The sequence below is a fragment of the Bactrocera oleae genome, chromosome 3 (assembly GCF_042242935.1).
Source record: "Bactrocera oleae isolate idBacOlea1 chromosome 3, idBacOlea1, whole genome shotgun sequence".
Classification (NCBI taxonomy): Eukaryota; Metazoa; Arthropoda; class Insecta; order Diptera; family Tephritidae; genus Bactrocera; species Bactrocera oleae.
In genome coordinates this window covers 47,295,507-47,321,326 of record NC_091537.1, presented here as the reverse complement: position 1 = coordinate 47,321,326, position 25,820 = coordinate 47,295,507, and the positions used below count along the sequence as shown (strand labels likewise).

The 25,820-nt window shown below is 36.9% G+C and overlaps 1 protein-coding gene and 1 long non-coding RNA gene across 8 annotated transcripts in view; one reads left to right on the top strand and one right to left on the bottom strand.

The window, feature by feature from the left end:
- Positions 1-25,820, bottom strand: part of Pka-C1 (Protein kinase, cAMP-dependent, catalytic subunit 1) — a 131,485-nt gene that overhangs the window by 88,240 nt on the left and 17,425 nt on the right. Inside the window, exon 1 of one of the 7 annotated variants that reach the window (XM_070106596.1) lies at positions 5,958-6,074. The exons of the other annotated variants lie outside the window; for them this stretch is intronic. The gene's annotated coding sequence lies outside the window, so the exon portion shown is untranslated. Of the gene's footprint in view, positions 1-5,957; positions 6,075-25,820 lie in introns of those variants that run through there. 7 annotated transcript variants of the gene reach the window in all.
- Positions 69-2,440, top strand: LOC118682634 (uncharacterized). Its single transcript, XR_004978468.2, has 3 exons — positions 69-533; positions 1,280-1,469; positions 2,161-2,440. It is a non-coding gene; the product is annotated as an uncharacterized lncRNA (long non-coding RNA).

Below are 25,820 nucleotides of genomic sequence, written 5' to 3'. Positions count from 1 at the left end.
AGTCTTAAGAATATCAATAAGGAGTACACATTTCGGTGCAGCTCAAAAAATATTTTTAATGACTCATATCGTGTATACGATATTATTTCTCGTGGGTACATATATATATTGTATAAATGTATAAAAGAACATTCAGCTATGTTCTACATTTCACTTTCACATACAAACGCAATGTTTGGGTTGAAAATCAAATTTGCCTGTTCCAAAAATCGAAAAACTTAATCGATGTGATTTTGAAATTATATGTCTTGTTCTGAAAACCGAATTCATATAATTTTAAAACAAAAAAATTATAACGTGTGATATAGAGGCGGGGGAAGGATGGAGGGAGAGTTTTCTGTCAAGAGCAATCCACCAACTTTAGCTTCAGGATCCCAGATCTCAGTAGTATTTTTCAAGCAAAACTATACTAAATCCAACAGCAGAGCGGGTCTCACTAACAGCGCACTCAATTAGTCAAGGAATTTCCGACCTCACCAGCAATAGTATCATGAATTGCTGGAAACTGTAAAACTGAAGAGCTCGCAACAAAGGTAACCCTACCTAATCTCATCAGACGGGGTCGGGTTCCGACCTTTGGAACGTGTGAACTCAGTAAGCGTTAGTTAGCAACCAGCACCTATGCGACAGTGATATTTTTCTGACCCAAAGTGGAACGTAAGAAGTCTATTGAATTATTTGTTCTTACCAACGTTCATCTCATCGCAATGACAGGAGTTCTTACTGGATACTGCCTTCGTACTTACGCGGGGATCTAGACACTTTTTCTTCCACTGTCCAACTTTTGTTAAACTAAAGTTGAAGCATCTTAGTAGTCCTAATATCTTAAAACCAGGCACAGTGGCTGGCCTCAGCGCTTTGTTGATATGCAACTGTCTTTTGATCACAACGAGCCGGCTTTTCTAGCTCTCCAAATATCAGTCTGAATACCTAACTTAGATAGATAAAAAGAAACGACGTATACACCGGTCTATTGTGCTCTTCCCTAAATCACATAAACTCACTTAGATCCAGCACATTGAGGCGATGTAATCCCTATTCAGAAACATGGATCTTAATCCTGCGTCTTCAGACTGCTGTGTTGTCTGGTGTGCCTGGAGTTTCCGGCTCCATGTCGCAGAACCTGTAGTTTGCACAAGAGGCCTTGCTTATGTTGCTTCTTGAGCTTGCAATGGCCAGTGTAAAATGCGACAAGTAGCCGGAACCTAACTTAACGTGTGAAATTTGATTAATGGTATAATGCTCATATATATTTCATAATTTTGCTATTCTTTTGTAGCAAACACAAAAATATTTAACAAAAAAAGTTGTACCTAATTTTATGGAAAATAAGAAAGATTTCGTCTAAGGATTTTGAAAGGAGACAAAATGCAGATACAAACGTCGTGGAGGGAGCTTGCAACTGAACTCAATAGCCACTGGGATACTGTAGAAATAATTTAACATGCCTGCCATCAATACAATCATAGGTAACCAAAATTTCCCAAGAAAAGCCGTTTAGATTTTGTTATATCATTGTCATGCATTTCCAATTCAATCCGTCCTCAATACAATGTTCGTTCTGAAACCTCTATTACTCAACTAAGTTCCTTCGATAGGGTGGTTCTTATTAATGAAAGGCCTGCCTCTTTCGGACATTTAAAAACGTCCCTTTGCAAGAAATCGTAGCAGTGCTCTCTGTTGTAGTGAAAAATTGTGAAATTTCTGATACCTTAATATGTGTGTATTACTTAGTCGATTATCATTTTAAATACAAACTTGCTTTCTCGGTAAAATGCTGCGAAGTTAAAAAAGCCAATACCAGTTTCGATGGTAAAAAGAAAGGCTTCGTAATAAATGAAATAATTCGGTTTGCAGAACACCTTAATCAAATTTGTAAAAACGAGATCACATCAATTTCATTCGGTTTTTGGAACATGCCTGATTGTAATTGTTTCCAAAATTCTTCTTTTGTTGATTTGTTAAGTTTTTAAATAGTCTAAAACTTATTAACTCTATATTATATATATATATTTTTTTTTCCAAAATTTCCAAAATTCTTCTTTTGTTGATTTGTTATGTTTTTAAATAGTCTAAAAATTATTAACTCTATATTACATCTGCTCTATTGTTGAGGTCTACCAGTGCTACTGTCTAAACAAACTGTCTTCTCGTCGACAGGTCGCTGACCTCTGCTTTTTCTACAAAGTAGTCAATAACATCACTGATGCTCATGATATCCTAAACAGTTTTGAACTCGCCCCTGCTGGTCTTACCCTGAGGCGAAATAGATTACTAAAAACATCGAAATCCAAGAAAAATTATGTTATCAATGGTCCTCAGAATAGACTGGCTAATTTAGTAAATTCACTTCAAGGTGAAATTGATTTCTATGGAGGAACATACGCTGCTTTTACCGAAAACACCAAGAGACACCTGCTCGTCTGAATTACATCTAAATCAAGTCTGAATTTCATATTAACTTACATATATTTAAATATTTTCCAGGTATTACACTAAAATACCCTAGCCACTTTTGTATAATACTTTAATTATTTATTATATCTATGTATATTGCCGATTGGCGTTTAAATAATTAAATAAATAATATCACGCAGTGATTGGATGCTTTGTTTTAAAAGGTTTAAAAGCAAAGGAAATTTATGAACAATTGTTAGGGTAAGAGGAGTCCTCACCGAAATTGCTCATGTCATACGCATCTCAGACGAGCGAGTACTTCATATTTTAGATGGGGAATTACATATGAAAAAGCTGGATGATACTTGGTTCTACCACCATGATCCTAAATTGAAACAAGAACGATTACAATGGACTGAAGCTGGTTGTTCAGCTCCAAAGCAGGGTAAGTCACAACGATCAGCAAAGAAGGTTATGACATCAGTTTTTTGGGATGCAAAGAGGAATTTTGTGGATTGATTATTTCCAAAAGGTAAAACAATCAACTCTGAATATTATTGCAGCCTTTTGGATCAGCTGAATGAACAAATTTGTGAGAAAAGACCTAGTTTGCAACACAAAAAACCATTTTTCATCAGGACAATGCGCCTGCTCACATAGGTGCTTTAAAAATAACAAAATTCAAAGAATTATAGTACGAATTGTTTGAGCATCCACCGTATTCACCAGATTTGGCTCCCAGCGATTACTACCTCTTCAGAAACCTGAAACAATTCCTTCGTAAAAAGCTTTTTTCAGCGAATGAAGAAGCTATTACAGCCGTAGACGGGTATTTTGCAGAGCATCCGGAAAGTCCTTATACGGATGGCATAAAATTATTTTTGCGTACGAAGTCTGGTCGGTGTACTGTGCAATGTCATCTACGTAGTCAACAAAGGACCTCTTTATGTTCCTAGGAGGCGGTTCCGCTTCAAACAAACGACTGCAGGGGTGGTTTCTGCGAAAACATCCCAGCAGAAACTGCTTGGAGAGAAGCATCCCATGAAGTGCAGTGTTCTGACATGACTGAAGCTTCTTCGTCTGCGTTGCACTAAATTAAGGCGACCATATCGGTGCGGCGTGGTTTAAGACCGGTCGGTCGATTGTCTTGTACTCGTATGTTGTCAACGTTTCTTTGTCTATTCGCCATGAGTTGCCGGAAAGCAACTTGAGGTATTTGTTGCGACTCTGTACTTTGGCAGTTATCGCGGTCGTGTGAGGAGTGAAGGAGCACATACTGCCTAATGGCACGCCTAAAATTTTAGGGCTGTTTAATTCTTCTAAGTTTGAAGTTTTGACCTGGAAATAGTACGGATGAATGCTGACCGCTCAGGTAGTTCATTGTCCACCGATTCAGCCCTGGAGGGAGCGTGAATTGTTCTCTGTCCACAAGTAGCGTCATTTGATTGACTGTGTCAAAAGCTTTTGACAAGTCCAACGCTACGAGGATCGTCCTCTCACAGTGGCTTTAGGTTTAGGCCATGAACTATCCCAGCGTTTATGACGCTAAGTGCTGTGGTGGCACTGTGCATATTTTGGAAGCCATGCTGGTGGGCTGCCATACTCAGGTGGTGGTAGGCCTCAAATGTCTACACTACTGGTGAAAGGAGTTATCGGACGATAATACTTTCAGTAGTGGGACCACTCTTCCGACTTTCCAAACATCAGGTGGAAGAGTAGTCAGCGGTAGGTTGAGGACCTTGGTGAGATAGCTTACTCCAATGAATTTAAACGATTTTGCCATGTTGATGACATTCTGAACCTCCCCATCGGTGAAAGTAAATGGGGCGCAGTCGTTTGGCATTTTGCGCTGGTGTCGGGTAACGTATCGTTTGACCTTGTCTGTCGAACGGTGCAGTGTGAATTGCCGGCTAAAATAGCTCGCGCACTTCTTCGGGACCGAGGCAAGGCCATGGAATTAAATTTCAACCCGGTCGTCATGTCTCCTCGGATTAGACAAGGCCTTGACGGTAGTCCAAAGCTTACTTACACCGGTGGAGAGGTTGTAGGACTTCAGATGCTCTACGCATTTTGTCCACTTATGTTGGTTTACCCTGGGCCGAATCTCCAAATTGAGATCCCTTATTCGAGGATCAGAGGGATCTGCATGGCGTAAGGTGTCCCGCTCGTTGGCTAATACAGCTGCTTCGGCTGGGAAATTTGGGCGGAGTTCCCCGATTCTTCTACCCGATATTAAGATAGCAATAGCAGCAGCGATCACCTTGCGGAATTGATGCTCGCCAACGATGACGTAAGAATGAGTAGAGCGGTGAAGGTGTTCTCCAGTTAGCTTTGTTAAAAAACCAGCCCAGTTAGCTTTGTTAAAAAACGATCGGGTAATTATGAGCAGATGCTCTGATCCGAGAGTAAGCATAGGTCGCCAGGTTAAGCTATTTATCAGAACACCGCTAGCGATGGTAATATCCGGCGAGCTATCTATCCGGGAATCGTCTATCTATTCCGCCATCTCTATCCCCCTACGATTGTTTCGACAAGCAAGAGTGTCGTGGTGCGCGTTAAAGTTGCCCAGCAGCAAATGGTTTTCACCACGAAGAAGCGCACCTATGTTCGAGTGATATCCTGTTGGCCAACATGTAACGGCGGCGATACATGTATTATATATCTCGAGCTCGACATTGCCAGACTGGATAGCAATACCTTGACATTCTAGGATAGTATCCCTGCGGTCGATGTTACCATCGATATGACGATATAGCAAGGTGTTGTGCAGTATGAAAGCTAGGCCTCCACCATTGTCTCGCTCGCGATTCTTACGTATAACGTTGAAACCTTTGGTCAAACTGGGAGTCATGATGTGTGAGCTCCTTAGGGCCGTGGAGGTCTTTATTTATTGGCCGCTCGACTGGAATGGCGGCGAACTGCGCGAACATGCTGCAGATTGCAAGACCGTTGATGCAGCTGTAGCAGTTGTGCGTTGGCAACACGGGGCCACATAACTTGTGATCCCCTCCCTATGGGCCTTAAGGTGTGACGGGGTCTTGAGATAACCCCATCCATTACATGTGTTGCACCTAAACGAGGTGCAGTTTGGATGGAGCCTTTTCGCGCAAACGCAGCAGAAGAATTCCTCAGTGCCCGGGTTGGACTTGATCAGAAGAAGACGGAACAACCCTGCTGCTAGGTGTTGCTCTAAAGAGACAATCTTAAACTAAAACTTACTGATCCAAACATATTTAGATCGCCGAAATAACAGCTATTATATATATGTCTATTGTATGAATATGGGCTCTAAGGTATGTGTACACCCAATTTTATCTATTTTTGGCAATAGCACATACTATTACCATGCCACATACTAATAATATACTTCTCGTTATGGTACTCTTACTATCACCAATATACCTAAGGCAAGTTTTCTCCCGATTTAATTATTTGAGGCACAAAGATACATTGTTATTAATAAAACACGCTCTCCCGTTTTCACTAAAATAACTCACAAATTGGCCGATATATGCGGTATAAAGTACTGGAACTAGGAATGTCCAGATAATATTACGTACCAAATTTTGTCGATATCGGTCCAGTGGGTCCTGAGAAATGGGTTTTCACCTAGATGAGGGTGATGCCACGCATGATTTTGATTTGGACCCCGGCTCCTGTAAAGTCCTCTCGTACCATCATAAGTGTACAATTTAATGTCTCTGCGTATTTATTTATTGATTTATCATGCTTTTAGTAGTTTTAAACAGAACCGTTATATGGGAAGTAGGCGGGATTATCATCCGACTTCATCTATTTTCAGTGTCGGTGGGGATGCTTAAGGGAATTGCCCTGAGCAAATTTTGTTATTGTACATTTGAAGTGATTTAGGAGATACATATGTACATCAAAATACTTGGAGGCCGGGCCATACCCTTTTTCTCTTTTTTAGCCCATGGTGCCCCTTGCTACTGCATTCCATTGGGCAATTTGCAGTTCTATATCTTAATTTGGAATTTAGTTATGCCTCTTTATAGGACTGCGTTTAATAGCGTTTTGTGGATGTAGCATCGGCCTGATTACGCCCATCTACGAACTCGTCTCTTTTTTGCCAAGGAACACGTGTATTAAATTTCATTCCGATATCTTAAAGTTATCGCTTGCACAGACGGACGCACAGACAGACAGCCAGATTTCAACTCGTCTCGTCATCCTGATCATTTATGTATATACATATATAACTTTTTATCTATATCGATGTTTGATCCAACACCCGATGCCCTCAGTTTTTTCGCGTAGAAATCCTATCTGCATTGGCGACCTTGGTCAACTGAAAGATTTTGTGTTATTCATCACACGATTAGGAATTTTGTATTGACGGTAAAATCCTTTTCTTCTTATTTACTTTTATTCGTTTGCAAAATCTGGTAATACTTATTTTTTGTTCGCATACAACCATTTTATTATTGTATGAATAAATGGATTTGATTCAAAGTTAAAATTTAACAAGTAAGGAAGGGCTAAGTTCGGATGTAACCGAACATTTTATACTCTCGCAAAGTCAAATGGTATACTCGTTTGAGATTTCTTTGTGGATCGACTGATATTTTCGGTAGAAGGTCAACTATAGGCACTGGGGTTCACATATTTAGTACTTAGGGGCTTGAACAGTTTTGGTTCGATTTAGACAATTTTTGGTCACAAGGTGGCATACTTTAAACGTATTATTCATTGTTGCTTGATATGCATTGTAGAAAGTGAAAGAATCAGATGGAATAGAAAATGGTGTTATATGGGAAATAGGCGTGGTTGTAGTCCGGTTTCGCTCATTTTCGCACTATAACATAGAAATATGAAAAGAACGTTATGCACCGAATTTGGTTGAAATCGGTTAAGCGGATCCCAAGATATGGGTTTAAACCTAAAAGTGGGCGGTGCCACACCCATTGACTAATTTTGAAGGCGGTTCCTATAAAGTGAACTCTTACCATCCCAGAGATAAAATTTAATGTCTCTGGCGTGTTTAGTGCTTGATTTATCGCGCTTTTAGTATTTTTTAACAGTACCGTGATATGGGGAGTGGGCGGAGTTGCCACCCGATTTCAACTATTTTCACACTATAGGTAGAGGTTCTAAAAATATTTGCTTGCAGTGAATTTTCTTATTATAGCATTAGCGGTTTAGGAGATATGCACATTAAACCTATTATGGGCGGGACCACGCCCACTTAAAAAAAAAATTTGAACTGCAAATGCCCCTCCCTAATGTGATCCTATGTACCAAATAACAGTCTTGTATCTTATTGCAGAGCTTAGTTATGGCAATTTATTTGTTTTTGATTAATGGCGTTTTGTGGGCGTAGCAGTGGTCCGATTTCGCCCATCTGCAATACCGGTACCAAGAAATATGCCTACCAAGTTTCATAAAGATATCTCAGTTTTTACTCAAGTTACAGCTTGAACAGACGGTCGAACAGACGGACAGACAGTCACCCGGATTTCAACTCGTCTCTTCATCCTGATCATTTATGTAGTATATATAAACCTATATCTAACTCGATTAGTTTTAGGTGATACAAACAACCGTTAGGTGAACAAAACTATTATACTCTGTAGCAACAGGTTGCTAGAGTATAATTAAAGTTAGTTTTGCCCTATTTAATACAAATGAGAAGGAACTAATTAGGGAAGTGTTAAAAATATAAGTGTAAAATTCATTATAAACAACACGCTCTTTAAATAGTTAAGTTTTTAAACTTTAAATGCATATACCTCAAAAACTATGAGTCAGCGGCAACTAGATATGTATATATATTTTTACGAAAATTTTAGTATAGCATCCCCCGAATTCGGGGATAATGTGGATATGGGCGGATAGAGGATGTTCTCCAGATTAAGAATATATATTGGAAAGTTGGTTGGTCTCACCAAGAAATAGCACTACTAGCTGCTGTTTCGGCGATCTAACCCTGTTTGGATCGGTAAGTGTTAGTTTAAATTTGTCGTCATTAGAGCAACACCTAGCAACAGGGTTGCTCCGTATTCTTTTGACCCGTGCTGGCATCGAGTCCAACCCGGGCCGCGATGTCACTTTCTGTCGTGTTCCGGCCTGCGCACCACACGTGAGTGGAGTGCGTCATATGTTGCCCCATGCTGTAGGAGTCTGCCCCCGCAATCCCATCAAGTGGCGTCGCCAAATAACACCACAGTGCGACAACCGCCCATGCGTATATTACAGCTGCAACAACCACCACCTACACGTACCTCCCTCACCCCCAGGATCACAACCGGACACCTGCGACAAACGCGAATTCTACAATTTAACTGCAACGGACTCCAGAGTAAGATCGAGGAGATAGTTATATAAGCATATATGAGCCGGGAACGCGTATCGATAGCTGCGGTCCAAGGAACCCAGTTAAACAGCCGCTCAGATCTTCTGAGTTGTGCAGGTTTCAACGTTTTGCGTAAGGATCGCGAGCAAGATAATGGTGGAGGCCTAGCCTTCATACTGCACAATACCGTGCAATATCGTTTAATCGATGGCGACATCGACCACAGGGACACTACCCTTGAATGTCAAGGTATAGCTGATCCGGTGAGGCGATGTCGAGCTCGAGATATTCAATATATACATCCTCCCAGTTACATGTTGCCCAACAGGATCTCAGCCGAACATAGGTGCGCTGCTTCGTGGTGAAAACCGTTTGGTGCTAGGTGGCTTTAACGCGCACCACGATCTGTGGCACTCCTGCCTGTCAAATGATCGTAGGGGGATGGAGCTGGCGGAACAGATTGACGATTCGACATTCTGCACAATGAATGACGAAGCCCCCACCAGAATTATGGGCACCTGTAATAGCTCGCCCGATATTACCATTGCTAGCGGCGGTCTGATAAATAGCATAACCTGGCGACCTATGCTAACTCTTGCATCAGACCATCTGCCCATAATTATCTCGATCGAAAAACCTCCCGACTTTATTTCTGTGGACAACCGCACCTTCATTAACTTTAACAAAGCTAACTGGGTCGGCTTCACAGAATTTACTGAGAGCACCTTCAACGCACTACCCAGTTAACACAGTCAATCACACAACGCTACTTGAGGACCTACAACAATCAACGCTCCCTCCAGAGCTGAAGCGGTGGACAATGAATTACCTGAGCGTCGGCATTCATCCGTACTGTGTCGAGGCCAAAACTCCAAGCTTAGAAAAATTAAACAGGGTGTTCCACAGGGCGGTGTCCTCTCCCCACTACTGTTTAATTTCTACATTTCGATACTCCCCCAACCATCAGCGGGAATTTCCGTGACCTCGTACGCTGATGACTGCACGATATTGACGTCGGGCAATGGAATCGATGGCATGTGCTCAAAAGTAAACTGCTACTACTCCGACCTTTCTCGCTTTTTCTCTGCAAGGAGTCTGCTGGTTTCGCAGAAACCACCCCTGCAGTCGTTTTTTTGAAGCGGAACCGCCTCCTAGGAACATCAAGAGGTCATTCCTTGATTACGTCGACGACATCAGACAGTACGCCGACCGGACTTCGGACGCAACGAACTACAGACAAGCACTGACCGCCATTCAGTAATTGGCGTACTAGAAGTCAAACCACCACCCATAGCAGAAGTAGAGCTCGAGTTGCCTCGCGAAACCAGAGTGACCCCCGCGCAACTTCGTTCTGGTTATTGTAGCAGGTTAATCTCCTACTTATCCAGAATAGATCCCGTTATTCTAAAGATATGTCCTGCGTGCAATGAGGCTCCGCATGATACTAACCACCTCTTTGCATGCCCAACAAACCCAACTCATCTAACACCCTTTTCCCTATGGTCCGACTCCGTCGAAACAGCCTGTTTCTTGGGCCTCCCGTTAGATGACCGCGACGACAACCAAATTATCACTTATCATCCAAGCGGGGACTAGATAACCGTTACAACAACAACAACCACAACTACTACATTCATTCAGTCAATTAATTCTTTGTTTACAAGCCTTTTGAAGTTGACGTGTTACGAGTATTTTTTTAATATGGAAAATATTAAATATATATTTGTTTTGAAAGGTTTACAACCAAAAGAAATTTATGAACAATTGTTAGAAGTGTATAAGGAGTCCTCACCTTCAAAACGCACCGTTGAATTTTTGGCTGGTGAATTTAAACGTGGTCGTACTGGCTTGAAGACCATCCACACGAAGAACGACCAAAAACCGCAACCACGCCAGAAATCATTGATCAAGTTCATAATATTGTTAGTAAAGATCCAAGTTTGACTAAGAGTGAAATTGCTATAGGCATCTCAGACGAACGAGTACGTCATATTTTAGATGGGGATCAATTCAACAAAAACTGAATCGAAAATAAATTTCTTAGAATAATTTGGAGCGTTTTAAGCAGAACTAAGCCGATTTCTTGTTTCGTTTTTAAACTATGGATGATACTTGGATCTACCACCATAATCCCAAATTGAACCAAAACGTTCACAAAGAACTGAAGCTGGTTGTTCAGCTCCAAAGCAGGTGAAGTCACAACGATCAGCAAAGAAGGTTATGGCATCAGTTTTTTTGGAGTGCATTGATTATCTTCAGAAAGATAAAACAATCAACTCTGAATATTATTGCAGCCTTTTGGATCAGCTGGATAAACAAATATGTGAGAAAAGACCTAGTTTGCAGCACAAAAATTAATTTCTCATCAGGGCAATGCACCTGCTCACAAAGGTTTTTTAACAATGACAAATTAAATAAAGGATTGCTGGAGTATCCACCGTATTTACCAGATTTGACTTCCAGCGACTCCTACCTCTTCAGAAACCTGAAACAAGTCCTTTGTGGAATGCGGTTTTCGTCGAATGAAGAGCTATTACAGCTATAGACGGGTATTATGCAGAGCTTCCGGAAAATCATTATAGGGATTATAGGGATCCTAAAATTATTGGTGGATCATTGGAATTAGTATATCGAAGTTTAGGTAGATTATATACAAGCAATATGTATATATAGCGCAGAAAACTTATAGTTTTGGATATTCCCGCTCAAAGTCGAGTTGTTCATTTGCAAAATATGGGTATGGTAACACTTATTATTGGTTTGCAAGCAACCTTTTTGTTATTGTGCAAATAAGTAAAATTTAAGAAAACTATAATGATAATTTGAAACTATTTATGCACTATTTATGATTAAATAAATGTGCAAAAGCTATTTAATCATGTGTTAGTGCATATAATATTGAATAATTTAAGTGTAAAATTCATAAAACATAGAAAAATTAAATACTTTAATTTGTGAATTTTTGGACTTTATATCTGGAAAACTATAAATATCTTTCGGCTAAATGTATATATATTCTTAATTTGGAGAACAATCTCTATCCGCCTATACGCTTTTTAACATGGACAATGCTATACTGAAGCCCAGCCATGTTTTTTCTTAGGATTTTACACATATATTTTTCACTTTTATATTTACTAACACTACATTAATTCGTTTCCACACATCTATTTTATATTAATTAGTGCTAAAATAACTTTAATCAATAGTTAACTTTTATTCCATTATTTTTATTAACACAATAACGAAAGGGTTGCATTCTAACAAATAATCCGTGTTACCTTATCTACATATTTTACAAAGAAACCAAAAGTAAACAAGTAAGGAAGGGCTAAGTTCGGAAGTAACCGAACATTTTATACTCTCGCAAAGTCAAATGGTATACTCGTTTGAGATTTCTTAGTGGATTGACTGATATTTTCGTTAGAAGGTCAACTATAGCCACTGGGGTCCACATATTTAGTACTTAGGGGCTTGAACAGTTTTGGTTCGATTTAGACAATTTTTGGTCACAATTGGCATACTTTAAACGCATATTTCACGCAAAGTTTTACGCCGATATAATCATTGTTGCTTGATCTGCATACTGGAAAGTGAAAACATCAGATGGAATTTAAAATGCGGTTTTATGGGAAATAGGCGTGGTTGCACACCGATTTCGCCCATTTTCACACTATAACATAGAAATATGAGAAGAATGTTATGTACCGAATTTGGTTGAAATTGGTTAAGCAGATCTCAAGATATGGGTTTTCACCTAAAAGTGGGATGTGCCACGACCACTGTCTAATTTTGAACGCGGTTCCTATAAAGTCATCTCATACCATCCCAGAGATAAAATTTAATTTTATATGGGGAGTGGGCGGGGTTCACACTGTAGGTAGAGGTTCTAAAAACATTTGCTTCCAGTGAATTTTGTTATTATCCATTAGCGGTTTAGGAGACTTAAAAAAAAAATTTAACTGCAGATGCCCCTCCCAGTGGTCCGATTACACCCATCTGCAATACCATCCGTCTCACGGTACCGAGAAACATGTCTACCAAGTTTCATAAAGATATCTCAATTTTTACTCAAGTTAGAGCTTGCACGGACGGACAGACCGGATTTCAACTCGTCTCTTAATCCTGATCATTTATATATACATAACCCTATATTAAACTCGATTAGTTTTAGGTGATACAAACAACCGTTAGGTGAACAGAACTATTATACTCTGTAGCAACAGGTTGCGAGAGTATAAAAAGGAAAATAAACAATACACCAATGGCAGGAAAGAAATAACACATTATTAGTTTTTCGTGTAGAATCCCTTTTCGCAGTTCATTCGCATATAACTCATTTATGCGTTGGCCGAAGGCCTCCACTTCAAAAAAAAGTTCTACGCAGAAAAAAAATTTGGTACACTTCGATGTTAGATCGACCAGGGTTATTCTTTTAAAGCGCAGATGAAGGCCGCCATGACAAAAAGGAGTTCTAAGCGAAAATATAACAGTCATGGGGAGTATAACATCATCTTTAAACTGAATATTCTCTAACGGATATTATTACTGCTACTTTTGAAACAAACAGTTTTATTATCTTGGAGCAATTTTTTTATATTTTTTTTAGGTTTTGGATTCTTTTATTTGGGGTATAATCTGCTTTATTTCTCTCAGTTCATTTACAAAAGATTTCGATGAGGTGACAATGGTTATTTGTCATTCTTAACCCTTTTGTTATTGTGTGAATTGTTATAACTGAACAATAAGTAAAATATTGAAATAAACCTATTTTTGCGCTATATAATGTAAAATGAATATGTGCAAACGAGTTCGTGAAGTGATTGAGGACATAAAAGTGAAGAGTGAGTGTAAAATTCATTTAAAATCGGAAAAATACGTACTTTAGATTTATTTGAAATTTTCAATTATAACCTGTAATATATCGGTAACCCGTTACCATTTTATTCCCGCAATCCTGGACACTATTCAAAAGTTGGTAAATGTATAGTTTAGGGGCGGAAAGGAGTTCGACGCGATTGGATTATGAGCACCCGATTTTGGACCAGGGTTATTTTTTTAAACCGCGGTCGAATGCCGCCAGTGCAGAAAGGAGTTACCACGCAATAGAATCTGTGCAAAGTGTGTAATTATACCCTGAACAGGGTATATTAAGTTTGCCACGGAGACCCTTTAAAATATATACATAAATGATCAGCATGATGAGCTGAGTTGATTTAGCCATGTCCGTCTGTCTGTATATATACAAACTAGTCCCTCAGTTTTTAAGCTATCGATCTGAAATTTTGCACCAGTCATTTTCTCACAAAGAAGCTGCTCATTTGTCGGAACGATATCGAACCACTAAGGCATATAGCTGTCATACAAACTGAACAATCGGAATCAAGTGTTTGTATGGGAAACCGAAGAAATTATTCAAATCGGGTGACTATAGCATATAGCTGCCATACAAACTGAACAATCGGAATGAAGTGCTTGTATGGAAAACTCTTTCATTTGACGAGGTATCTTCACGAAATTAGGCACGAGTTATCGCTTGAGGCAACAAATGGGAAAACTTTAGTTTAGCGTCCCACGATTTCAGGGTTAATACGGATATGGTTGGATAGAGGAGATTCTCCAGATCATGAATATATATAATTATTGCCGCCGGAAACTTATAGTTTTCGAGATATTCGCATTTTAAGTTGAAAATTTCACAAATTTTATTTTACAATTTCTCGATTTATGGTTAACTTTTCTTTCATGTTATGCACTTATTATACACTAACACTTCACTAAAATGTTTCTACATATTTATTTTATATTAAATATTTAAATATTTGCTTTAAATAAGCATTTTATTTTTACACAATTTTCGTTATATGAACAATAACAAATGGGTTCCATGTTGTCAGATAATAAGTGTTGCCATATCCAAACGAATGAAAGCAATCAAAATAAATAAAAAAACCCAATTACCCTCTACAAAATATTATGAACTAAATTTTCCATTTTAATAAAAGAAAAAGGTTTTATGGCTTAAACGTATGTTTTATTGCATCAGATAATTTCACAAATGGATCATGATGCTGATTTGCCATATTTTTACGCCATCATATAACGAAAATTGTGTAAAAATTAAATGCTTATTTAAAGCAAATACTTAAATATTTAATATAAATTAAGGGTCGGCTTTAGAATAACGTCCCAGGCTTTCCGGGATAAAATGGGTATGGGCGGATAGAGGAGATCCTCCAGATCAAGAATATATACATAGATATAGCCGCGGGAAACTTAGTTTTCGAGATATTTACGTTTAAAGTTGAAAATTTCAACTATTTAAAGTACGTATTTTTGCCATTTAAAATGAATTATACAATTATATTTTTCACTTTTATATCCACTAACACTTGACTAATTCGTTTTTAGATTTTTTTTTTATATTAGATGCTGCAAAAATAGCTTTATTTCAATATTTAAATCATTCTTCAATTTTAAAACGCCAACGCAAAAAGAAGTTCTACAAGAAAAACTAATATTGTCATAGAGGGTATAACATAATACTTAACATCAATGCTTGGTAATAGTTTATTTCTCTAGGTTTTGGATTCCTGTATTTGGGGTATTATCTGTTTTAATTTCTTTCAGTTCAATTACGAAAGATGTCGATAAGGTCACCATAATTATTTGAAATTTTGCAACCCTTTTGTTATTGTCAGAATTAATAGAATCTAACAATAATTTAATTATTGAATTAAAGTATTTTTGCACTATATAATGTAAAATAAATGTGTACAAACGAATTAGTAAAGTGTTAGTGGATATAAAAGTGCAAAATAGAAGTAGAGCTCGAGTTGGGTTGCATTCTAACAAATAATCCGTGTTACCTTATCTACATATTTTACAAAGAAACCAAAAGTAAACAAGTAAGGAAGGGCTAAGTTCGGAAGTAACCGAACATTTTATACTCTCGCAAAGTCAAATGGTATACTCGTTTGAGATTTCTTTGTGGATTGACTGATATTTTTGTTAGAAGGTCAACTATAGCCACTGGGGTCCACATATTTAGTACTTAGGGGCTTGAACAGTTTTGGTTCGATTTAGACAATTTTTGGTCACAATTGGCATACTTTAAACGCATATTTCACGCAAAGTTTTACGCCGATATAATCATTGTTGCTTGATCTGCATACTGGAAAGTGAAAACATCAGATGGAATTTAAAATGCGGTTATATGGGAAATAGGCGTGGTTGCACACCGATTTCGCCCATTTTCACACTATAACATAGAAATATGAGAAGAATGTTATGTACCGAATTTGGTTGAAATTGGTTAAGCAGATCTCAAGATATGGGTTTTCACCTAAAAGTGGGATGTGCCACGACCACTGTCTAATTTTGAACGCGGTTCCTATAAAGTCATCTCATACCATCCCAGAGATAAAATTTAATTTTATATGGGGAGTGGGCGGGGTTCACACTGTAGGTAGAGGTTCTAAAAACATTTGCTTCCAGTGAATTTTGTTATTATACCATTAGCGGTTTAGGAGACTTAAAAAAAAAAATTTAACTGCAGATGCCCCTCCCAGTGGTCCGATTACACCCATCTGCAATACCATCCGTCTCACGGTACCGAGAAACATGTCTACCAAGTTTCATAAAGATATCTCAATTTTTACTCAAGTTAGAGCTTGCACGGACGGACAGACCGGATTTCAACTCGTCTCTTAATCCTGATCATTTATATATACATAACCCTATATTAAACTCGATTAGTTTTAGGTGATACAAACAACCGTTAGGTGAACAGAACTATTATACTCTGTAGCAACAGGTTTGCGAGAGTATAAAAAGGAAAATAAACAATACACCAATGGCAGGAATGAAATAACACATTATTAGTTTTTCGTGTAGAATCCCTTTTCGCAGTTCATTCGCATATAACTCATTTATGCGTTGGCCTAAGGCCTCCACTTCAAAAAAAAGTTCTACGCAGAAAAAAAATTTGGTACACTTCGATGTTAGATCGACCAGGGTTATTCTTTTAAAGCGCAGATGAAGGCCGCCATGACAAAAAGGAGTTCTAAGCGAAAATATAACAGTCATGGGGAGTATAACATCATCTTTAAACTGAATATTCTCTAACGGATATTATTACTGCTACTTTTGAAACAAACAATTTTATTATTTTGGAGCAATTTTTTTATATTTTTTTTTAGGTTTTGGATTCTTTTATTTGGGGTATAATCTGCTTTATTTCTCTCAGTTCATTTACAAAATATTTCGATGAGGTGACAATGGTTATTTGTCATTCTTAACCCTTTTGTTATTGTGTGAATTGTTATAACTGAACAATAAGTAAAATATTGAAATAAACCTATTTTTGCGCTATATAATGTAAAATGAATATGTGCAAACGAGTTCGTGAAGTGATTGAGGACATAAAAGTGAAGAGTGAGTGTAAAATTCATTTAAAATCGGAAAAATACGTACTTTAGATTTATTTGAAATTTTCAATTATAACCTGTAATATATCGGTAACCCGTTACCATTTTATTCCCGCAATCCTGGACACTATTCAAAAGTTGGTAAATGTATAGTTTAGGTGCGGAAAGGAGTTCGACGCGATTGGATTATGAGCACCCGATTTTGGACCAGGGTTATTTTTTTAAACCGCGGTCGAATGCCGCCAGTGCAGAAAGGAGTTACCACGCAATAGAATCTGTGCAAAGTGTGTAATTATACCCTGAACAGGGTATATTAAGTTTGCCACGGAGACCCTTTAAAATATATACATAAATGATCAGCATGATGAGCTGAGTTGATTTAGCCATGTCCGTCTGTCTGTATATATACAAACTAGTCCCTCAGTTTTTAAGCTATCGATCTGAAATTTTGCACCAGTCATTTTCTCACAAAGAAGCTGCTCATTTGTCGGAACGATATCGAACCACTAAGGCATATAGCTGTCATACAAACTGAACAATCGGAATCAAGTGTTTGTATGGGAAACCGAAGAAATTATTCAAATCGGGTGACTATAGCATATAGCTGCCATACAAACTGAACAATCGGAATGAAGTGCTTGTATGGAAAACTCTTTCATTTGACGAGGTATCTTCACGAAATTAGGCACGAGTTATCGCTTGAGGCAACAAATGGGAAAACTTTAGTTTAGCGTCCCACGATTTCAGGGTTAATACGGATATGGTTGGATAGAGGAGATTCTCCAGATCATGAATATATATAATTATTGCCGCCGGAAACTTATAGTTTTCGAGATATTCGCATTTTAAGTTGAAAATTTCACAAATTTTATTTTACAATTTCTCGATTTATGGTTAACTTTTCTTTCATGTTATGCACTTATTATACACTAACACTTCACTAAAATGTTTCTACATATTTATTTTATATTAAATATTTAAATATTTGCTTTAAATAAGCATTTTATTTTTACACAATTTTCGTTATATGAACAATAACAAATGGGTTCCATGTTGTCAGATAATAAGTGTTGCCATATCCAAACGAATGAAAGCAATCAAAATAAATAAAAAAAACCCAATTACCCTCTACAAAATATTATGAACTAAATTTTCCATTTTAATAAAAGAAAAAGGTTTTATGGCTTAAACGTATGTTTTATTGCATCAGATAATTTCACAAATGGATCATGATGCTGATTTGCCATATTTTTACGCCATCATATAACAAAAATTGTGTAAAAATTAAATGCTTATTTAAAGCAAATACTTAAATATTTAATATAAATTAAGGGTCGGCTTTAGAATAACGTCCCAGGCTTTCCGGGATAAAATGGGTATGGGCGGATAGAGGAGATCCTCCAGATCAAGAATATATATATAGATATAGCCGCGGGAAACTTAGTTTTCGAGATATTTACGTTTAAAGTTGAAAATTTCAACTATTTAAAGAACGTATTTTTGCCATTTAAAATGAATTATACACTTATATTTTTCACTTTTATATCCACTAACACTTGACTAATTCGTTTTTAGAATTTTTTTTTATATTAGATGCTGCAAAAATAGCTTTATTTCAATATTTAAATCATTCTTCAATTTTAAAACGCCAACGCAAAAAGAAGTTCTACAAGAAAAACTAATATTGTCATAGAGGGTATAACATAATACTTAACATCAATGCTTGGTAATAGTTTATTTCTCTAGGTTTTGGATTCCTGTATTTGGGGTATTATCTGTTTTAATTTCTTTCAGTTCAATTACGAAAGATGTCGATAAGGTCACCATAATTATGTGAAATTTTGCAACCCTTTTGTTATTGTCAGAATTAATAGAATCTAACAATAATTTAATTATTGAATTAAACTATTTTTGCACTATATAATGTAAAATAAATGTGTACAAACGAATTAGTAAAGTGTTAGTGGATATAAAAGTGCAAAATATAAGTGTATAACTCATTTGAAATCAAAAAAATGCGTACTTTAAATAGTCGAATTTTAAACGTTAAATCCAAATATCTCGAAAACTATAGATTACCCGGGGCTATATCTATACATATTCTTGATCTGGAGGATCTCCTCTCTCCGCCCATACCCATTTCATCACCCGAAGCCTGGGACGTTATACTAAAGTTTTCCCTAAAATAAATATGTAGAAACATTGAAGTGAAGTGTTAGTGTATAATAAGTGCATAATATGAAAGAAAAGTTAACCATAAATCGAGAAATTGTTTCCGGCGGCAATAATTATATAATATATATTCGTGATCTGGAGAATCTCCTATATCCAACTATACCTGAGCGGTCGGCATTCATCCGTACTGTGTCGAGGCCAAAACTCCAAGCTTAGAAAAATTAAACAGGGTGTTCCACAGGGCGGTGTTCTCTCCCCCACTACTGTTTAATTTCTACATTTCGATACTCCCCCAACCATCAGCGGGAATTTCCGTGACCTCGTACGCTAATGACTGCACGATATTGTCGTCGGGCAATGGAATCGATGGCATGTGCTCAAAAGTAAACTGCTACCACTCCGACCTTTCTCGCTTCTTCTCTGCAAGGAGTCTGCTGGTTTCGCAGAAACCACCCCTGCAGTCGTTTGTTTGAAGCGGAAACGCCTCCTAGGAACATCAAGAGGTCATTCCTTGATTACGTCGACGACATCAGACAGTACGCCGACCGGAATTTGGACGTAACGAACTACAGACAAGCACTGACCGCCATTCACAGTGGAGCCATTAACACCTTCATCGACTCCCTCTCAGTGAATGGCGTACTAGAAGTCAAACCACCACCCATAGCAGAAGTAGAGCTCGAGTTGCCTCGCGAAACCAGAGTGACCCCCGCGCAACTTCGTTCTGGTTATTGTAGCAGGTTAATCTCCTACTTATCCAGAATAGATCCCGACATTCTAAAGATATGTCCTGCGTGCAATGAGGCTCCGCATGATACTAACCACCTCTTTGCATGCCCAACAAACCCAACTCATCTAACACCCTTTTCCTTATGGTCCGACTCCGTCGAAACAGCCTGTTTCTTGGGCCTCCCGTTAGATGACCGCGACGACAACCAAATTATCACTTATCATCCAAGCGGGGACTAGATAACCGTTACAACAACAACAACCACAACTACTACATTCATTCAGTCAATTAATTCTTTGTTTACAAGCCTTCTGAAGTTGACGTGTTACGAGTATTTTTTTAATATGGAAAATATTAAATATATATTTGTTTTGAAAGGTTTACAACCAAAAGAAATTTATGAACAATTGTTAGAAGTGTAAAAGGAGTTTGGTTGTTCAGCTCCAAAGCAGGTGAAGTCACAACGATCAGCAAAGAAGGTTATGGCATCAGTTTTTTTGGAGTGCATTGATTATCTTCAGAAAGATAAAACAATCAACTCTGAATATTATTGCAGCCTTTTGGATCAGCTGGATGAACAAATTTGTGAGAAAAGACCTAGTTTGCAGTACAAAAATTAATTTCTCATCAGGGCAATGCACCTGCTCACAAAGGTTTTTTAACAATGACAAATTAAATAAAGGATTGCTGGAGTATCCACCGTATTTACCAGATTTGACTTCCAGCGACTCCTACCTCTTCAGAAACCTGAAACAAGTCCTTTGTGGAATGCGGTTTTCGTCGAATGAAGAGCTATTACAGCCATAGACGGGCAGAGCTTTCGGAAAATCATTATAGGGATTATAGGGATCCTAAAATTATTGGTGGATTATTGGAATTAGTATATTGAAGTTTAGGTAGATTATATACAAGCAATATGTATATATAGCGCAGAAAACTTATAGTTTTGGATATTCCCGCTCAAAGTCGAGTTGTTCATTTGCAAAATATGGGTATGGTAACACTTATTATTTGTTTGCAAGCAACCTTTTTGTTATTGTGCAAATAAGTAAAATTTAAGAAAACTATAATGATAATTTGAAACTATTTATGCACTATTTATGATTAAATAAATGTGCAAAAGCTATTTAATCATGTGTTAGTGCATATAATATTGAATAATTTAAGTGTAAAATTCATAAAACATAGAAAAATTAAATACTTTAATTTGTGAATTTTTGGACTTTATATCTGGAAAACTATAAATATCTTTCGGCTAAATGTATATATATTCTTAATTTGGAGAACAATCTCTATCCGCCTATACGCTTTTTATCATGGACAATGCTATACTGAAGCCCAGCCATGTTTTTTCTTAGGATTTTACACATATATTTTTCACTTTTGTATTTACTAACACTACATTAATTCGTTTCCACACATCTATTTGATATTAATTAGTGCTAAAATAACTTTAATCAATATTTAACTTTTATTCCATTATTTTTATTAACACAATAACGAAAGGGTTGCATTCTAACAAATAATCCGTGTTACCTTATCTACATATTTTACAAAGAAACCAAAAGTAAACAAGTAAGGAAGGGCTAAGTTCGGAAGTAACCGAACATTTTATACTCTCGCAAAGTCAAATGGTATACCCGTTTGAGATTTCTTTGTGGATTGACTGATATTTTCGTTAGAAGGTCAACTATAGCCACTGGGGTCCACATATTTAGTACTTAGGGGCTTGAACAGTTTTGGTTCGATTTAGACAATTTTTGGTCACAATTGGCATACTTTAAACGCATATTTCACGCAAAGTTTTACGCCGATATAATCATTGTTGCTTGATCTGCATACTGGAAAGTGAAAACATCAGATGGAATTTAAAATGCGGTTATATGGGAAATAGGCGTGGTTGCACACCGATTTCGCCCATTTTCACACTATAACATAGAAATATGAGAAGAATGTTATGTACCGAATTTGGTTGAAATTGGTTAAGCAGATCTCAAGATATGGGTTTTCACCTAAAAGTGGGATGTGCCACGACCACTGTCTAATTTTGAACGCGGTTCCTATAAAGTCATCTCATACCATCCCAGAGATAAAATTTAATTTTATATGGGGAGTGGGCGGGGTTCACACTGTAGGTAGAGGTTCTAAAAACATTTGCTTCCAGTGAATTTTGTTATTATCCATTAGCGGTTTAGGAGACTTAAAAAAAAAATTTAACTGCAGATGCCCCTCCCAGTGGTCCGATTACACCCATCTGCAATACCATCCGTCTCACGGTACCGAGAAACATGTCTACCAAGTTTCATAAAGATATCTCAATTTTTACTCAAGTTAGAGCTTGCACGGACGGACAGACCGGATTTCAACTCGTCTCTTAATTCTGATCATTTATATATACATAACCCTATATTTAACTCGATTAGTTTTAGGTGATACAAACAACCGTTAGGTGAACAGAACTATTATACTCTGTAGCAACAGGTTGCGAGAGTATAAAAAGGAAAATAAACAATACACCAATGGCAGGAAAGAAATAACACATTATTAGTTTTTCGTGTAGAATCCCTTTTCGCAGTTCATTCGCATATAACTCATTTATGCGTTGGCCTAAGGCCTCCACTTCAAAAAAAAGTTCTACGCAGAAAAAAAATTTGGTACACTTCGATGTTAGATCGACCAGGGTTATTCTTTTAAAGCGCAGATGAAGGCCGCCATGACAAAAAGGAGTTCTAAGCGAAAATATAACAGTCATGGGGAGTATAACATCATCTTTAAACTGAATATTCTCTAACGGATATTATTACTGCTACTTTTGAAACAAACAGTTTTATTATCTTGGAGCAATTTTTTTATATTTTTTTTTAGGTTTTGGATTCTTTTATTTGGGGTATAATCTGCTTTATTTCTCTCAGTTCATTTACAAAAGATTTCGATGAGGTGACAATGGTTATTTGTCATTCTTAACCCTTTTGTTATTGTGTGAATTGTTATAACTGAACAATAAGTAAAATATTGAAATAAACCTATTTTTGCGCTATATAATGTAAAATGAATATGTGCAAACGAGTTCGTGAAGTGATTGAGGACATAAAAGTGAAGAGTGAGTGTAAAATTCATTTAAAATCGGAAAAATACGTACTTTAGATTTATTTGAAATTTTCAATTATAACCTGTAATATATCGGTAACCCGTTACCATTTTATTCCCGCAATCCTGGACACTATTCAAAAGTTGGTAAATGTATAGTTTAGGTGCGGAAAGGAGTTCGACGCGATTGGATTATGAGCACCCGATTTTGGACCAGGGTTATTTTTTTAAACCGCGGTCGAATGCCGCCAGTGCAGAAAGGAGTTACCACGCAATAGAATCTGTGCAAAGTGTGTAATTATACCCTGAACAGGGTATATTAAGTTTGCCACGGAGACCCTTTAAAATATATACATAAATGATCAGCATGATGAGCTGAGTTGATTTAGCCATGTCCGTCTGTCTGTATATATACAAACTAGTCCCTCAGTTTTTAAGCTATCGATCTGAAATTTTGCACCAGTCATTTTCTCACAAAGAAGCTGCTCATTTGTCGGAACGATATCGAACCACTAAGGCATATAGCTGTCATACAAACTGAACAATCGTAATCAAGTGTTTGTATGGGAAACTCTTTCATTTGTCGAGTTATCTTCACGAAATTAGGCACGGAATCTTCTTTAAAGCAACAATTTAATCTCCGAAGAAATTATTCAAATCGGGTGACTATAGCATATAGCTGCCATACAAACTGAACAATCGGAATGAAGTGCTTGTATGGAAAACTCTTTCATTTGACGAGGTATCTTCACGAAATTAGGCACGAGTTATCGCTTAAGGCAACAAATGGGAAAACTTTAGTTTAGCGTCCCACGATTTCAGGGTTAATACGGATATGGTTGGATAGAGGAGATTCTCCAGATCATGAATATATATAATTATTGCCGCCGGAAACTTATAGTTTTCGAGATATTCGCATTTTAAGTTGAAAATTTCACAAATTTTATTTTACAATTTCTCGATTTATGGTTAACTTTTCTTTCATGTTATGCACTTATTATACACTAACACTTCACTATAATGTTTCTACATATTTTTTTTATATTAAATATTTAAATATTTGCTTTAAATAAGCATTTTATTTTTACACAATTTTCGTTATATGAACAATAACAAATGGGTTCCATGTTGTCAGATAATAAGTGTTGCCATATCCAAACGAATGAAAGCAATCAAAATAAATAAAAAACCCAATTACCCTCTACAAAATATTATGAACTAAATTTTCCATTTTAATAAAAGAAAAAGGTTTTATGGCTTAAACGTATGTTTTATTGCATCAGATAATTTCACAAATGGATCATGATGCTGATTTGCCATATTTTTACGCCATCATATAACGAAAATTGTGTAAAAATAAAATGCTTATTTAAAGCAAATACTTAAATATTTAATATAAATTAAGGGTCGGCTTTAGAATAACGTCCCAGGCTTTCCGGGATAAAATGGGTATGGGCGGATAGAGGAGATCCTCCAGATCAAGAATATATATATAGATATAGCCGCGGGAAACTTAGTTTTCGAGATGTTTACGTTTAAAGTTGAAAATTTCAACTATTTAAAGAACGTATTTTTGCCATTTAAAATGAATTATACACTTATATTTTTCACTTTTATATCCACTAACACTTGACTAATTCGTTTTTAGAATTTTTTTTATATTAGATGCTGCAAAAATAGCTTTATTTCAATATTTAAATCATTCTTCAATTTTAAAACGCCAACGCAAAAAGAAGTTCTACAAGAAAAACTAATATTGTCATAGAGGGTATAACAAAATACTTAACATCAATGCTTGGTAATAGTTTATTTCTCTAGGTTTTGGATTCCTGTATTTGGGGTATTATCTGTTTTAATTTCTTTCAGTTCAATTACGAAAGATGTCGATAAGGTCACAATAATTATTTGAAATTTTGCAACCCTTTTGTTATTGTCAGAATTAATAGAATTTAACAATAGTTTTATTATTGAATTAAACTATTTTTGCACTATATAATGTAAAATAAATGTGTACAAACGAATTAGTAAAGTGTTAGTGGATATAAAAGTGCAAAATATAAGTGTATAACTCATTTGAAATCGAAAAAATGCGTACTTTAAATAGTCGAAATTTTAAACTTTAAACCCAAATATCTCGAAAACTATAGGTTACCCGGGGCTATATCTATACATATTCTTGATCTGGAGGATCTCCTCTCTCCGCCCATACCCATTTCATCACCGGAAGCCTGGGACGTTATACTAAAGTTTTCCCTAAAATAAATATGTAGAAACATTGAAGTGAAGTGTTAGTGTATAATAAGTGCATAATATGAAAGAAAAGTTAACCATAAATCGAGAAATTGTTTCCGGCGGCAATAATTATATAATATATATTCGTGATCTGGAGAATCTCCTATATCCAACTATACCTGAGCGGTCGGCATTCATCCGTACTGTGTCGAGGCCAAAACTCCAAGCTTAGAAAAATTAAACAGGGTGTTCCACAGGGCGGTGTCCTCTCCCCCACTACTGTTTAATTTCTACATTTCGATACTCCCCCAACCATCAGCGGGAATTTCCGTGACCTCGTACGCTGATGACTGCACGATATTGTCGTCGGGTAATGGAATCGATGGCATGTGCTCAAAAGTAAACTGCTACCACTCCGACCTTTCTCGCTTCTTCTCTGCAAGGAGTCTGCTGGTTT